The following is a 14,401-nucleotide window of genomic DNA, read 5'->3' as shown; positions in this document are numbered from 1 at the left end:
TGCGGTACTCCAGACGGCATGTCAAATTTCCTCGAGCGTGAATTTTTTATTTTTGTGTACGCTTTACGGTTAGCAAGGTACGACGCAGTCCATTCAAGCGACCAGGATGGAAAGCCAAGTCTATCCATCTTTGCAATCAGTATTTTGTGCGGGACCCGGTTAAAAGCCTTCGCAAAGTCGATGTAAACCGAATCTACTTGACATCCTTTTTCCAAATTGTTGTTCAGCGAGCTCACGTAGCACATTAAGTTGGTAACAGTTGACCTTTTTTTTAACGAAACCATGTTGCGAATCAGCGATGAAGGGTTTGATGGCAGCATACATACGTTCAATTGCACAGAGTATCGAAATCCGTCTGTAGTTTTCTACACAATGTGCGTTTCCTGATTTGTAAATCGGAGTGATAGCCGCAATACGCCAGGCGTTAGGAAATGTCCTTTCTCTGAGTGAGCGATTAATCAGGTGACAAATCGGTGCAGCTAGAGATGCAGCGCAATTTTTTAGTACTGATGGAGGTATATCGTCTGGTCCAGTACCTTTAGATGGGTCGACTGTCGATAATCTTTCGAAAACTTCCTGTTCAGTGAGGGATGGCATAGGTAAGTTTACGTCGTGAGATTGTATAGAGGCTAGATAGTTGCTATCTGTTTCATAGTCGGCGGAACTAAAAACGCTTTGAAAAAAGTCAGCAAACATATTCGTAGATTCCGTCAAGTTACTTGACGCCATTAAAACTGATGTCCACAGGAATAGTTGCATGTCTTCTCTTGCTTTTGAAGTGTTTCCAAAACGACGAAGGATCGCGTTTCAGGTTCTGTTGAAGGCGGCTGATGTGTTGACGATAAAGATTGTCGTTCAGTTCTTTAAAATCTCGTTCCAAAGACCTCAAACGGCATCTTTGATCTTCGGTACTGTCGTATCCGTAGCTTTAATCCATCTTCGCAACGCAAACCGTCCGACGTCTTCTTCGTAAAACATCACTTTCATGCTTCCTAATCTAATCTATCCGTCTATAATTTTCATTACTTTCATTTGAAATTCTTCCTGTTAGAATGTATACTTCACCGAAATGCCATTAATCATTAAATTAGAATCATAAACCAGCGGTTGTAATCTGTTAACACAAAACATCACTTAATAAACTGAATGCAATAACCTCAACGCATCTGTTTGGACAATCAACGTTGAGTGAACATCCTCTCTCTCTCTTTTTTTCCGTTCATGAGAATATAATGCACTTTAATAAATGTGCAGTTCGTTTTCACTAATTATTTTGTATATCATTTTCTATCAAGGGCTTATTCTCTACAGGTACGATTCTTAGTATAACACTTGCGGGCCTTACGAAGCTGGTTCCGTAATCGTCTGAGATCAGAGTTCCACCATGCGTGTTTAAATGACTGGGGTCTCGGAGAGCTCTTCAAAGGAACGTATTGTTTCAAAACGGAGTGGAGTTTTCTGTAGAATGCATCGACTGCAACATTGACGTTGTCGTTAGCACCGATGAATTCCCAGTTTGTGGAGTCAAACGCAGCAGCAATCAGGTCGAAGTTACATTTGATGTAGTCTAAGACGAAGTCGAATCTTTCTGTGCAATCGGTCGGTGAAGAATTGGAGTGAACTTCCACGCATAATACGTACGGCTTGTGATGACGATCGGTAGGAATAATCGAGACCGGAGATTCGAACATGATCACATTACCAGGATCATTGCAGAAAGCAAGGTCCAACAGGCGCATATTGTTGTTTGGTATGGAGCATATTTGATGCAAGCCGGCGGAAAAAAGCATTTCAGTTAGAGAAATTTCGGCTTCAGTGGAGGCGTTTGTCGGCAGGTAGCTATTTAAGTCATGATCAAAGATCCATTGCAGTTGTGGGAGATTGTAATCGCCAACAACGATGACAGAGTCCAGTGCGGTGGACAGACCCATTATTCGTTGTACTGCGGCAAAATGTGTTTCTTAGTTGCGAAGGCAGCTGTAAGGCCGAAGATATATGCAACATAAGTACAAATATCCCGGATCGGTTCTGATTCTGACAATAGTTTGCTCAAAGTGTTCACAACCTTCTAAAGTTATTGGGATTGCATTCAACTCCTTTTTAACAGCAATCAGGACACCTCCACCTCTTAGAGCCGTGCTCGTCTCAGCACTACGATCGCAGCGATATATACTATAGTTCGAAGAAAGTTCGCAGTTTTGAAATTTGTCGTTCAACCAAGTTTCTGAGATTAAAATGCAATCATGGTCACTAGCAGACAGCGCGTTGTAGAAAGCGGTTGTTTTGGTGCGCATACCACCTGCATTCTGGTAGTAAAGGGAAATGCTACGGAGTTCAGTTCTTATCGGTGGAGTATTGAAATTTGAAGTAACGGGTTCAAGGATCAGTCGTTCCACAGGATCTGGGTTGACCGCTTCTGTTACTGATTTGGGGTAATATAAGGGGTTGTTTGTGCAGTATTGTTCGGAAGAAGCGATTGCGGTTTGGGGGCACAAAAAACCTCGTTGGATCCGTTACCAGTAAATTCCCTGAAACGAATTCCAACAGGCCAAGTCTCAGTGGCCAGAGCTTTACTTCGCAAGTCTGTTTTCATGTCAACTTTGAATGACACAAATGAAAGAGAATTAATATCTCTACCCCTTGGTACGAGATATAGCTAATGAATCAAGTATTCCCAGGGATCAGGTATCCTCATTCTCCCCTACACATTTTTTTAAACTGGTGTGGATACGTACCCTGTTAAAAACCCGTGCAACAAAAGCGTGTTCGTTTCCGAAAAAACGAACTTACCAGGAAATGTCATATAAATAAACCGTTGTTAGAGACCTACGGTATACTGAGTCCTGAACCCTGCCACATTAAACATGAGGCATTTCCAAGCAACCAAAAGTCCCATAAAAGAAGTACGAAAAGGCTTACTCAGCCCCATCATAGATCTGAATAAAGTTCTTTTTAGCTCAAAATTTAAGTTTTTATTTATACTTTCAAGTCCCAAAACAATTCTAAATGAGCAGGTCATTCAGCTTCTAGCAGCCTTTTAACTCAGCTTCCAAAAAAAAATGTAAAATGAGCAAAATATTCTCTCTCTATTTCCAGTTTCACTCTAGACATCAGTTCATATAACTTTTTCTTGATTATTTACTATGTTCAGAACATGGTGTCGCCATGATGCCTGGTGTCGAATTCCAAACTCGACAAATAGCGGTTTGTCGAGATTTGTTCAATTTGCTGCTCGATTACTTCTATCTTTCACTTCCTACATATATCGCATCACTCAAGTAATAAAAAGACTTATTGAAAAAGTTCGTCAAGTTATGTCGTGAGACGGAATACTATGTAAATAAAAAAAAATAAATGAAAAAAAAAATGCCCGGCTTCGGGATCGAACCTCGACCTTCGTGGTGACGATCGAACACGCTACCACAAGGCCACGCCTAGATGTTGTTCAAGCTGAAACTAAAACTCGATTTAGTAGCATACCTGCAGGGGCACCCGCCCAACCAGAAAGCCAGCAAGCTAGGAATGCCCTTCACTTCAATGTCCTTTTTGTGACCAGGTAAATCCCGTTTAGAGAACTTTTGTGCCCTTTTATTTAGTGCCATAATTCTTTTACAATTTACATATAACGCACTTTTGGAACTTTCAAGTTCATTAATTATTACATATAGATCACTCATGGGACTTGGGCAAAATAAATCACATACAACGTACATATCAATCACTTTTGAAACTTTCAAGTTCATTAATATAGTACATATAGTTCACTCAGGGGAATTAGGCAGTAGTTTCTCTTTGTCAGCCAATATGTAACTTTCAAAGCTCTTCTTTTAAGCGAATATGTGACTTTTGGTTGCTTGGGTTAGATTGAGTCGATTTAAGGTCATTTTTTGATTTCTCAAACCCTGAGGCCTAATGATCTTCGTTTTGATTTAAAACTCATCCATGATTTTTTGCAGAATTTTTGAATAACGTTTACATGTGAAATTTGACTTGTAGGTTTCTATGGGAAAATTGAATATTATGTAATGAAAAATCAACATCATTTTTGTTTCTTCTGAACCACTTTGTCCAAGACCGTAACTTCGTATCTTATTAGACAAAAAAGTTATTAGGTGTGAAATGGGGGCATGTATTTTGGCATTGAAAAATAATAAATTCAATTGACATCACTGCTGGGTGCCTAGCGAGGTATTGCATGACTACACTTCATGCAATAATTCGCGAGGCACTAACAGTGATGTCAATTGAATTTATTGTTTATCAATGCGACACGTGACATAAGAAGTGAAACGCGAGAAATGAGACGTAAGAAGTGAGAATTACGAGAGACATAGGACAAGAGACGTGAGAAATGATACGTGAAAGAAACGTGAAACGGGAAAGAATGAAATGTGAAAATTGGAAAGTAAGACGAAGGACGAAAGACGAAAGACGTGAGAAATGAGGAGTTAAACGTGATAAGTAACACGTGAGGATTGCGACGTGAGAGGTGAGACATGGAAAGTGAGACGTGAGAGGTGAGAAATAAAAATTAAGTCGTGAGATATGAGAAGTAAGAAATGAGAAGTGAGACATGAAAATTAAGAAGTGTGGCGTGAGAATTGATACATAAATTGTTTTATAAGTTTAACATACAATAGTTAAAATAACTAATATACAAATTGCATGAGAAATTGCCAAAAAGTTAAACAGAATGAAAACTAACTTTGTCATATATACAAGGAAACTTTAACAATTGTGAAAAAAAGTTGATTTTAATTACAAAAAAAAAGTATTCAGCAAAGCATAATTTTAATTTAATTTTAAAAAAATCTCTTGAAATAAAATACAAACGAAATATTTTAATAGAAAATGAGATAACAAAAAAGGAAAGTCTATAGATCAACTTGTGAAAACACAGCGAGGCGAGAAAATTTCAAAAAAAAATTCAAAATTAACTTAAAAATACTCTACATACTAGATTCTCTAATTTAAATGCCATGTGTTGCCTACACAAAGGCGTTTAAATTGGTTAGTTTAGAAACAAAATTATAATCCGTTGTATTAAATTAGGATTTTTCCAACAAAACTTGATACGCCAAAGTACCAAACTTTTGTTAATTCAAATCCAAGCATATTTTTTACTGATCAACCAACTACTTCAGGTTCTTTTAATCAGCGGAAGTTTCAATCGAGAATAAGCTTCTATTTAGCTGAAGTCTCAATCGACTGTTCTATGGACTGCAGTTTACTTAGGGGCCGTTCAGATACCACGTGGACAGAAAAATGAGATTTTTTACCCCCTCCTCCCCCTCCGTGGACAAGCGTGGACATTTGGAAAACCCCTACCCCCGTCCCCAGATGTCCACGTGGACAGATTTGAAATATTTTTTTAAAATACCTGTAATTTGACAGAAAACACCACTTTTTGCCATTTTTGTTATAGAAATGGCTGATTTAAAAAAAAACCGAATGAGCATTTCCTGATATACATTATTTTTTAATTTTAAAATTTTTAAATTATTATATTTATCACTTGCTTTCAAGTAGATACCAACTGTTTAAACTTAAACTGGAAAGCTATGCCATCTTAAGATTTTGATCTAAACATCTTAATATTTATTCACCTTTAGAAAATGTTTTTAAAGTAAGTATGTCCACGTGGACATGACCTAAACCCTTTCCCCCCCGCCTCCGTGGACAAGCGTGGACATTTCCATACCCCCCTCCCCCCCCTAAGTTGTCCACGTGGTATGTGAACGGCCCCTTACGACGATTAATGAAACATGAACATTTGATTACAACCGCTAGAGCTAAAAAACACTATTTCTCACAAGCAGTAATCTAAGTCTCAAAAATATTTTGTGTTCCGTTGTGTACTTTGTTTTGTTATGAAGACGACGTCCAAATTTGATATATCGGTTTTTCGTTAGCCGAAAGGTCACAAGCAAGCAGAGATCACGACTTTCTTTTTATTATTTTTATCCGGTAGAAATCTCAATCTACTGTAATTGTATATCAAGCCGAAACTTCTAACTTTAAATCAAATAGCTTTCATTTCGACAATCTAACAGAAGTTCCAACAGGTTGTGACCGTTTCTCTCAATTCAATGATCAAACAATTCCTCAAAGGTAAACTTTTTCAATCTACAAAATTTCAATGGATTTCTTTTGAAAAAAATATTAATTTATTTAGAAATTAGCTTAGCTTAGCTTAGCTTAGCTTAGCTTGATTGACTACTCACATCCACCCTAAATCATTGAACTCGAAACCATGTATTATGAATAGTTTTAGAAATAGTTATAAATCAATTGTACACATTTAGATTTTACTGTAAAATTTGTATTCTTGATGTCATTATTTATCTTAATGAATTAATTTCGAATTCCATGATCGCAGGTGTGGCTCAGTAGAACTAGTTCCACATCGCCAATGGTTGCTACTCCGTGATTGACCGAGGCCATCAATTTTGTTCAGAGGTCAAAAGAATAGAACCTGGGATTGGCTGCACATTCTCAATGCCCAAAACTGATGCTCTCTCTTTGAACGTCAATAACGGCGCCGGCCACGTCCTAGTAGTCAATAGATAGGTTTGGAAAAAAGAGAAAAGGATGAAAGAATAATACACCTAGGTTTTTTTTTACACGGTTTTTTTTTACGCGGTTTTTTTTTTACACGGCTTTTTTTACACGGTTTTCGGGAATTAACACGGTTTTTTTTTACACGGTTTTCGCGAATTAACACGGTTTTTGAGAGAAAATATTCTAAGTCCTTTTCAAAGGAAAACACTTAGAATCATTTTGAAGTTGGGAAAATCTTATCTCTTAGACTAAGAACATGATACATGAGACCTAAGACCTGGGACCTGAGACCTGAGACCTGAGACCTGAGACCTGAGACCTGAGACACGAGACATGAGACATGAGACATGAGACATGAGACATGAGACATGAGACATGAGACATGAGACATGAGACCTGAGACATGAAACATTAGAAATAAGACATGAGACCTGAGACCTGGAACCTGAGACAAGGGATATTAGACTTGAGACCTCAGCATGAGACATGACACCTGAGACCTGAGACCTGAGGCATGAGACAAAAGCCATGAAACATGAGACTTTAGACCTGAGACATGGGACATGAGTCATGAGGCATGAGACATAAGACATGAGACCTGAGGCATGAGACAAGAGCCATGAAACATGAGACCTGATACCTGAGACATGAGACTTTGGACCTGAGACCGGAGACAAACTACTAGAATTAGTACCGCGAGAAACAAGTTTAGCTCCGATTTCAACGTGCGACCCCTCTAATGAAAGGGTTTGACTTGTAGGTGATGAAAAATAGTGTCGCGACTTCGCTAGTACAAGCTACTAGTGTTAGTACCGCGAGAAATTAGTTTAGCTCCGATTTCAACTTTCGACCGGTCAAATGGAAGGGTTTGACTTGTAGGTGACGAAAAATAGTGTCGTGACTTCGCTAGTACAAGCTACTAGGATTAGTACCGCGAGAAATTAGTTAAGCTCCGATTTCAACTTGCGACCCCTCTAGTGAAAGGGTTTGACTTGTAGATGACGAAAAATAGTGTCGCGACTTCGCTAGTACAAGCTACTAGTGTTAGTACCGCGAGAAATTCGTTTTGCTCCGGTTTCAACTTTCGACCGGTCAAATGAAAGGGTTTGACTTGTAGGTGATGAAAAATAGTGTCGCGACTTCGCTAGTACAAGCTACTAGTGTTAGTACCGCGAGAAATTAGTTAAGCTTCGATTTCAACTTGCGACCCCTCTAGTGAAAGGGTTTGACTTGAAGATGACGAAAAATAGTGTCGCGACTTCGCTAGTACAAGCTACTAGTGTTAGTACCACGAGAAATTAGTTGGCCTTCGATTTCAACTTGCGACCCCTCTAGTGAAAGGGTTTGACTTGTAGATGACGAAAAATAGTGTCGCGACTTCGCTAGTACAAGCTACTAGTGTTAGTACCGCGAGAAATTCGTTTAGCTCCGGTTTCAACTTTCGACCGGTCAAATGAAAGGGTTTAACTTGTAGGTGATGAAAAATAGTGTCGCGACTTCGCTAGTACAAGCTACTAGTGTTAGTACCACGAGAAATTAGTTTAGCTCCGATTTCAACTTTCGACCGGTCAAATGAAAGGGTTTGACTTTTAGGTGATGAAAAATAGTGTCGCGAGTTCGCTAGTACGAGCTACTAGTGTTATTACCGGAAGAAAGAAGTTTCATTTCCGATTTCAACTTGCGACCAATCAAGTGAAAGTGTTTGAAGCAAACAGAACTCAAGGTTAGTTGTGAGATACGTCTCGTTGGTTGAGTGGTTAGCGTGGTAATACGGTAATCGCTGGTGCTCTGATGGCATGGGTTCGATTCCCATCTCGGTACTAAAGCTAAATGTTAATCTTAAATTTTCAACGTAATTAATTCAGTCTGCAAAGCCTAAATCGGCATAGACGATCTATGTCTTTTAAACAGAGATACCGTCTGGTGCATCTGGTGCATCATGCAACAGTTTTCAACTTCAATGGCCTTTAAAAACATTATTTCCGCAGATAATCATACCGTTTGTACAAAAAAGTTTTAAAGTTGATTGCACATAAAATTGAGGTAGTCAGAAAAAATATTGGTTCCACCAGTTGTGATGTATTTGAGATGTCGTAATGCATGAAGCACCAATTGCAGTAGTTTTTGGATTTGTTCGAATTAAATTTTATATTTATTAAATCATAAATGTTTTTATAGAAAAAGCATTTAGGGGTGAAAAATACTGTAACAAATTCTACTAGCTGAAATCATAAAAATTCATGATTGGATGGATAAAAATTTTGAAGTTATATTTTCATTAACTGCAAATTTCAAAGAATGCTATGTTTGATAAAAAAATTCGAAAATTTGTAGCATCTTGTTCAAGTTTTCAAACAATCAAAAAACGCACGGGCTCACAGCTCTCAGAGCTCTCTAGAATGATGATTTTACTCAATTTTCAGTCGAGTGCTGCAGTTTCTGCTTGCGCGTTTTGATTTATTTTGCCAGTTATTAAAACAAAACGTGATACAAAATATAAAAAATACACTTTAAATACTATTCAATTCCCCGGATTCTCAAGATTATCCCCTGTAACCAATATCACCAACAATTCAGTCCCTTTCACTTGACGGGTCGAAAGTTGAAATCGGAGCTAAACGAATTTCTCGCGGTACTAACACAAGTAGCTTGTACTAGCGAAGTCGCAACACTATTTTTCGTCATCTACAAGTCAAACCCTTTCACTAGAGGGGTCCCAAGTCTAAATCGGAGCTTAACTAATTTCTCGCGGTACTAATCCTAGTAGCTTGTACTAGCGAACTCGCGACACTATTTTTCGTTACCTACAAGTCAAACCCTTTCACTTGACCGGTCGAAAGTTGAAATCGGAGCTAAACTAATTTTTCGCGGTACTAACACTAGTAGCTTGGACTAGCGAAGTCGCGACACTATTTTTCATCACGTAGAAGTCAAACCCTTCCACTAGAGGGGTCGAAAGTTGAAATCGGAGCTAAACTAATTTCTCGCGGTACTAACACTAGTAGCTTGTACTAGCGAAGTCGCAACACTATTTTTCGTCATCTACAAGTCAAACCCTTTCACTAGAGGGGTCCCAAGTCTAAATCGGAGCTTAACTAATTTCTCGCGGTACTAATCCTAGTAGCTTGTACTAGCGAACTCGCGACACTATTTTTCGTTACCTACAAGTCAAACCCTTTCACTTGACCGGTCGAAAGTTGAAATCGGAGCTAAACTAATTTTTCGCGGTACTAACACTAGTAGCTTGGACTAGCGAAGTCGCGACACTATTTTTCATCACGTAGAAGTCAAACCCTTCCACTAGAGGGGTCGAAAGTTGAAATCGGAGCTTAACTAATTTCTCGCGGTACTAACACTAGTAGCCTGTACTAGCGAACTCGCGACACTATTTTTCGTTACCTACAAGTCAAACCCTTTCACTTGACCGGTCACAAGTTGAAATCGGAGCTAAACTAATTTCTCGCGGTACTAACACTAGTAGCTTGTACTAGCGAAGTCGCGACACTATTTTTCATCACGTAGAAGTCAAACCCTTCCACTAGAGGGGTCGAAAGTTGAAATCGGAGCTTAACTAATTTCTCGCGGTACTAACACTAGTAGCTTGTACTAGCGAAGTCGCGACACTATTTTTCGTCATCTACAAGTCAAACCCTTTCATTTGACCGGTCGAAAGTTGAAACCGGAGCTAAACTAATTTCTCGCGGTACTAACACTAGTAGCTTGTACTAGCGAAGTCACGACACTATTTTTCGTCACCTACAAGTCAAACCCTTTCACTAGAGGGGTCGCAAGCTGTAATCGAAACTAATATAATTTTTCGCGGTAATAACACTAGTAGCTTGTCTCAGGTCTAATGTCTCATGTCTCAGGTCTAATCTTTCATGGCTCTTGTCTCATACCTCAGGTCTCATGTCTTATGTCTCATGTCTCAGGTCTCAGGTCTCATATCTCATGTCTCATGCCTTTTGTCTCATGTCTCAGGTCTCAGGTCTTAGGTGTCATGTCTTAAGTCTCAAGTCTCATGTCTCAGGTCTCAGGTCTCGTGTTTTATGTCTTAGGGTTCTAGTCTCAGGTCTCAGGTCTAATGTCCCATGTCTTTGGTCTCATTCTTCAAGTCTCAGGTTTCATGTCTCAGATCTCAGGTCCCTGGACTTAGGTCTCAGGTGTCATGTCTAAAGTCTCAGGTCTCATGTCTCTAGTCTATATTTCCAAGTCCAGGTCTCATGTCTCAAGTCTCAGGTCTCAGGTCTCAGGCCTCAGGACTTAAGTGTCAGAACTCAGAACTTCAGAGCTGCAGAATTCGAATGGTCTTTTTTTACACGGTTTTCGGGAATTAGCACGGTTTTTTTTTACACGGTTTTCGGGAATTAACACGGTTTTTTTTTACACGGTTTTTTTTTACGCGGTACGTATATCAGTGTAAAAAAAAACCTTACTGTATTGCGCTTTAGGACCGAGGTCACCTCTGCATCCTAGCAAAAAAGTTTTAGGTTGGAGGTTTGGGTTAGAGGATATGATCAGGAAACACTTTTGACAAGTGTATGGTTTATAGTATGTTTTGACCTGTTTCCCTAATCTCTTAAAGTTTATAAAGAAACTCCTAAATTATCAAAAATTCATAAAGAAAGATTACCATTCAACAACTTGAAACATATTTTATTGTTAGGCAAACTTTAGTTCAAATGATCAGAAAATCTACATTTTTAACAGCGTATTCCTTCAATTACTTTAAAGTTTACTCACATCAAACAATTGAGAAAAAAAGTATAATTTACTCTGTTATTATTGTTGTTGTTGTTGTTTAAAAATGGGCTGGGATTAACTATAATATTATTCCTTTCAAATTAACATTCAATCTTCTGATGTTAATTAGTACAATATAAAAATACTGCTTTTATGTATCTTTTTTAGAATAAAACGAAAAAAAAAAATTCAAGAAAATAAGACACGGCCTCAAACTGAAATATTTATGCGATTCATAAATTATTGTTACTAATTATATGAGTAATTTAATCGAATTGTTCTCCTGCCAACGTAAGCTATTGGAATGAATTATTACACCTATTCAAACAAATCTAGTATCATTTATCGCTGATCTGGCCATTTCATCATAAAATATAGATAATAATATTCATTAAACGTTGTTCATATTTGCTACCTATATTAAAGCTAGTTAAGTCTCGTTTTTTTGTTTTATTGGTATTATGGTCTGAACTCACATAAATTTGAAAATAATTTTCATATTTAGTTTGGTTAAATATAAATTAGAGATAGAAGAAGTTCTCAATTTAGAACTTCTGAACTAACATTGGAAATTCCCAATTTTTTGCCTGGACTTTGCTGATCTTATACAAAATACTTTTTTCCTTTTCATATTTCAATAACATTTCAACAACTCTGGCTAAACTTAAACATGGAATAAGTTATTCCAAGAGAGTTGAAATCCCCCTAGATATCTAAAAATGTTAGATTATTTAATCATAAACGTTGAGAAAGATTTCAACTGGTTTTATGAACATTTTTTCCTGATATAAACGAATAAGTACAAGATGGGACCTAGAGCTTTGATTGACAACTTTATAGGTCAGTAAACCGATTTTCGATTGTTAAAAAAGAAAAACGATTCTTTTCAAACACATTACAATGGGTTATCAATTTATTATTGTTTCAATCAATTGCTAACAAAGTCTCATTCCAAGAGCTTACTATTATGATTTGATGAAAAACTGTCTTATGAGTGGAGAAAAGTTATATATAAAGGTTTTGGATATTTGAAAATAAAATTTACAAGAGGAAAAGAAATCAAACTTTATGCTAGTGCTAATCCGTTTAAAACATGCTGGAACAATGAAGATGATTTGAAATCTTAAATATAAAAACATACTCCATTTGTAATAATTTCCTTAACTATCCCAAAATAGAAAGTGCCAAAAAAATAAAAATACTCAAAGATAGTTTCATTTTGAACTACGAGTGACTTCAATTGAAATCGAGCACCCCTAGCTTTTCAAATATCAAAAGATAAGATAGAGAGGAAATAAGTTTCTAATTTGAGCGCTTCTGCTAATCCTTATTCGTAGCGTACATAGAAGTAGGAAGGAATAATGCTCAACTACACAACAGACAAAGACAGGTGTTGAAGATTTAACCAGAGAGAAAGAGAGGATAACATAACAACACGGAACATGCTCACCAGGTTCCCTCCGCTTCATCGATTATATTCCATTCAGCTAGCTGGGATTGTTGTTTTCTGTCCAACTTGAATACCAAAACATCCTTATTTTCATTTGTCGTTTTTCAAACGGAAGTAACAACCAAGCGAACACTAAAATGCCCGATTATTTCTTTTCTAATTCACACCATTTCTACCCGCATTACTTCAGCATAACTTGATACATATAATTTATTCACGTCAGAACGCAACCGTTGGTACCAGCTCAAACATATTTTTAGCAGTGACACACAAATGATATACCATTTTAAGACCTGTATTTTATAGTCTTTTTCGCCTATACCATGTATAGCAGCAGATCTCTTCACACAGCAAATATGGCGAAATGCAAAAAACCCACAAAAGAAGAGAATTTGAAATTTTATAAAACTTTGCTATTTGAACGCATTATTGAAGCAATCATCACTCGATTAGCTAGCACTAAACACCATCACTCGAAATAAACGAAATTTTTTCGAAACCACTGAAAAATACACAATATTTCACGTTTTTAATACGCGACCGAAACCGAGCAGCTTCTGTTCGACACATTGTTGCCAATCCCAATCAAATATTAATTTATTTAGAAATTGAGAAAAAACACATGTTGTCATCTTCATCAACTTTTAGACTTCGCTTTAAACAAAGTTTATCTAACGGCTCTTTTTACATTTAAGATAGCCATGATCATGATCATGGAAAAATATATTATCATCGTTTTACACGGCGTATTTCCATGAAATAGTTAGAAAAGATTTGAAACAAAAAATTCAAAAGATATTTTTTAAACTTAAAAAAATAATATTTTCACCTAAATTGGCTGAATTCTAAGGAGAACAGAAAAAAAATTTCTTGATGAAAATTTCGCATCATGAATCCGCCTTGGGAACATCAAACGAACAATATGTTTGCATTAGTTCGGGCGGGAGCATTGAGAGCCAGTAACCTTACAACCTGCGTGCCGAATTAAAAAAATTCTTGTTTTCTGTCTAAATTAAAAGTTTATCAAAGCCTTCAAGTAAGTAAAAAAATCAAACATTTGGATTCGCCTAAATCGCTGCAATTGTCTTACACTTATGATAAACCTTCTGCATAGTATTCAGTTCAAAAAGTTCAAATAATGTAAGATTAAATATACCATTTTTATGTAATCAGTATTTCATCATACTTCTAAATATTTCATAATATATCATCTTACCTGGAATTTGGTATTTAAACTCTTTGTGTCCGAAAAAGATTATGAAAGTAAATCGGCTCAGAGAGCGATAATTTTAAAAGTATGATTTCGATGTTTTAAATTTTAAATTTCAGAAATAATTGTTCTACAAACTGAGTCTGAACAAAAAAGAATTAAAATAAACAATTAAACTTGAAATCTACAATCTCAGCATAAAATTTTGTAATCTTACTGCTAAATCTTAAACCGCATTCTAAATCTAAAAACTGTTCCGATTAAATCAGCAATTTAAATCTGAATCTGAAATCTGAAATCGGAATCTGAAATCTGAAATCGGAATCTGAAATCTGAAATCGGAATCTGAAATCTGAAATCGGAATCTGAAATCTGAAATCTGAATCTTAATCTGAAATCTGAATCTGAAATCTGAATCTGAAATCTGAATCTGAAAT

The 14,401-nt window shown here is 36.9% G+C and overlaps 1 protein-coding gene across 5 annotated transcripts in view; it reads left to right on the top strand.

The window, feature by feature from the left end:
* LOC129738620 (troponin I) overlaps positions 1-14,401 on the top strand; it is a 249,042-nt gene that overhangs the window by 223,633 nt on the left and 11,008 nt on the right. The gene's annotated exons all lie outside the window — the stretch shown is intronic.

The sequence above is a fragment of the Uranotaenia lowii genome, chromosome 1, assembly GCF_029784155.1.
Source record: "Uranotaenia lowii strain MFRU-FL chromosome 1, ASM2978415v1, whole genome shotgun sequence".
NCBI lineage: Eukaryota > Metazoa > Arthropoda > Insecta > Diptera > Culicidae > Uranotaenia > Uranotaenia lowii.
This window is presented reverse-complemented; position numbering and strand designations above follow the sequence as displayed.